General features: G+C 42.5%; 1 non-coding gene across 1 annotated transcript; it reads left to right on the top strand.

Annotated features, from left to right (window-relative positions):
- The first annotated feature begins 2,136 nt into the window (after positions 1 to 2,136).
- Trnan-guu lies at positions 2,137 to 2,210 on the top strand. Its single transcript has one exon. It is a non-coding gene; the product is annotated as a tRNA-Asn (tRNA).
- Positions 2,211 to 3,405: the final 1,195 nt, after the last annotated feature.

Genomic DNA, 3,405 nt, shown 5'->3' with positions numbered 1-3,405 from the left:
TGTGGCTATGTTTAATATATCCGTTATACCCGTATTCATGTCCTTACTTTTGCCTAGTCGTCGTCTGTTGAATCCTAACCTATTCCGAGGCTCTCTGTGAAGCTTATGAGTTAAAGAAGGTTTTACATGGGCAGGTTACCGGCCTGTCGCACAACCCCCAACCTGGAGGACCAGTGGGCTACACTTAGTCAGTCCCCTACCCTTCGACCTGTCTGGCTTGGGTGGCCCTACCAGGAGCATACGCTCCCGCCAGCATAGCTCTCCGGGTCATTGGGGCACTCAAACCTCTCCACCACGATAAGGTGGTAGCCCTGGGAGAGGGAAATATTTCGTTTTGAACTAAATTTAATTTCGATTCTAGGGGGCGGGGACTAGTCCCTGCCGGGTACGTCCATGTTAATTACATTTGCAACGGATTGTCTGCAAATGCGAGGAATAACGTGGGAAGGAGATGAATTTGATGCATTGTGTCATCTTATATGTAAATTTCGGTTATGATCCCTAATCAGTGCTGGTAAAAGCACAGAAAATAAGTAATTGACTAATTAAAAAAGTAATAAAAACTGTATGCTTCAGCTGATGATGAAATGTGGCGATCATCATTCAATTGTTTGTATTTACGAGTCTTCACCTTTATGCTTTTAATTTTGAGTCGAGGCTATTGTAGGCCGCAGTGGAGTCTGATGTTTTATCCCTCGCTCCATATTATAGTTATCTATTTGGCAATGCGCTCAAAGGGAATAATTTCTCTGGATTCCGTTTACGAAACCATCGCGAATAATCGCTACCATTCCCACTCTCGGTGAACGCGATGCATCACTGCATTTCGACCCGCTGCAGCGGGTCCGTCCTCGCAGAAAAATCTGATCGAGTTGGATTTTCTCTTCGTGAAGGCGGCAGTACGCCTATATTTCGAATCGGTGTGCGTTTATTGAAAGCTTAGGTATGCAAATATGAGGGAGTGGGTCTAATGGGAGTTACGAATGCTATTTATTCCATTATTCACTATTCATTGAAGTTTTAAGCATAGATATTTCGAATATTTCCTAAACATGAGATAAATGTTAACCCTAGATTAGACTACAATCACTGAGGTGCGTAGAATCGCATAACGCACATCCAATAATCACTGTTGATCCCGTACGAAGTCATCGTGAATGATCGCTAATATTTTCACTCGCGCGGTAAACATGACGAATCCATGCCCGCCCGAATCCGTTCGGCTGCCCGCATATTCTTCATTGTTTGCGGGCTTCAAATGCAGTGAAGTGTGGTCACGTAGGTACCTCCGCATGACGCAATTCAGAGTTGAGTGTGGAGAAAACTTATTCGGATTGGTACGAAGTGACTCTGAATTTCGTTCAGTTTCTGGGTAACCGTGTGATGAGAGTGTTGAATTTTATTCCCGAGTGGTTGGGACGCCTTTTCCGTCTTGAGAAGATATTATTCCCATATTCTAATAACATGAAGGAAGTGATTTATATACATATCTTACACACGTAAATCTTTCGTTGTGCATTGTGAAGAATTATATTCGTGTATGTGGATTGAGTGGAAAAGGTCTTAATTTTGCAATCACTGGGTCAGCACGCGCCATAATGTTAAGTGTGTTCGACGGTTTGCTTGTGGAAGCATCTTGTGGTGATTGTGTTTGAATGTGTAGTTTGTTGTGTTACCATGTGAGATACCGAAGAGGATTAACTTATCTAACGATTAACGGATCATACGATTTGGATTCATTCTCGCGGATAGAGTCAAATTACTCTAAATCCAAGGAAATGTGCAAGTACTCATAAGTTTTACCTCCTAAAACTAATTATTATTTTATTTATGCAGTAGCTTGTGAGAAAACAATTATTTTAGCTCTATGTATGTCACTCAGTGTATTTAGAATTCTTTATCGTCGAGGTGCTGCATAATTTTACTATAAAACCCACTACCGACCACTGACTGACTGATTTATACTAACATTTGGTTTGAACGAATTGAGATACGAAAAAAATCATGTTATCCACCCCCTCTGAATCTCTAGGAAACTCTTTAGAAACATTACTTTTTCTATCTATTTGTAATCAAGCGAAAGTTAGATATCACTAAAAATGCTTAGATCAATAGTAATTGTCTTCCATCGCTATCGCCTCCGTGGTTCAATCGGCTAGCGCGTTCGGCTGTTAACCGAAAGGTTGGTGGCTCGAGTCCACCCGGGGGCGTTCTTTTATTTCACTTTGCTTTTCGTTCCTCATTTTCTTTCAGTTCTGTTTGAAAAATAAAACGCAAGTTGTAATTGCTCAATGTTTTTATTAATTTGTAGCAATTATTGTTAACACGCGGATCACCTGTTGCTATAACCCAATTGTATGAGTACCCGCCTTGAACTGTAATTTCTGGTTCTACATGACTAGAGTTAACGCTGTCTATACACAGGGGCTTGTCACACTTTGAGCCCAAACTATTTAGGATCTTTCATATTTCTCCAACCTCGGGATACCCACGATTGCTCAGAATATGCCCGATGAAATGGTAACAGGGTAATTGATATGTCGTAGAGCGCACTTCCGACCACTGACTAATTGCAACAACTACAACGGTCCCGTTATTGGGTTCAGTAGTGGGAATTTGCCGATCCTGGCGCATGACGTCACAACGTCGCCTCTCTCACTCCCAGTGCATTCCAGACACGTGCCGCACCCATAGCTTCTCCCACTCGAGTTGGATATGTTCCCATTAGCAGTTACCAAGGTCTTAACACGTGTGGTTGCAACGTGACTCCTCCCACTCCCGCATATAAATGACTCCCGAGTGATTATTACCTCATTCAACGTTAACATGACCTCCAGAACTGTTGCTGAGCTGCGAAGAGATCCCGAAGCCTCCCTGGAGGACACCAATCTCCGGGTGGAGAAGCAGTCAGATCCGGATACTTACATCGTGTACATCCCTCAACGAGGCACAGATTTTGTGCTCTCGGTACTTTTTAACGAAGTTTACTACTGCGTATTCCGACACCAGAGAAAGATATTTGAAGTGATCGGACATAAAGTGACTTTCTCCGGCTTCGAGAATGAGAATGGTGTAGTGGAGAGATTTAACATAACGAACCAGGATGACATCACCGATCCGGAAAAGCGACGCCTCGCGGACAAGCAGCACCCAATCATCTGGTTGGATGTGTACGAGTGCTACCAGCCCCGAGTCTACGCAAAAGGAGGAGGAACGAGGACTCAAAGTGATTGTATTGACGGACCAAAACCTGTTTGTTATACAGACCATAGAAAATCAAAAGTGGATTATGGTACCACAGACGCCATTAAAGGTACCCGTCTGAGAGTGATAAAGTTTATACTCAAAATTGAAGTTGATATGTATATTTATTAACAATAAATATATTAAATACTATACTATGTG

The sequence above is a fragment of the Ischnura elegans genome, chromosome 7 (assembly GCF_921293095.1).
Source record: "Ischnura elegans chromosome 7, ioIscEleg1.1, whole genome shotgun sequence".
Lineage (NCBI taxonomy): Eukaryota > Metazoa > Arthropoda > Insecta > Odonata > Coenagrionidae > Ischnura > Ischnura elegans.
Note: the sequence above shows the minus strand (reverse complement) of the source record. Positions and strands in the feature narration are given on the sequence as shown.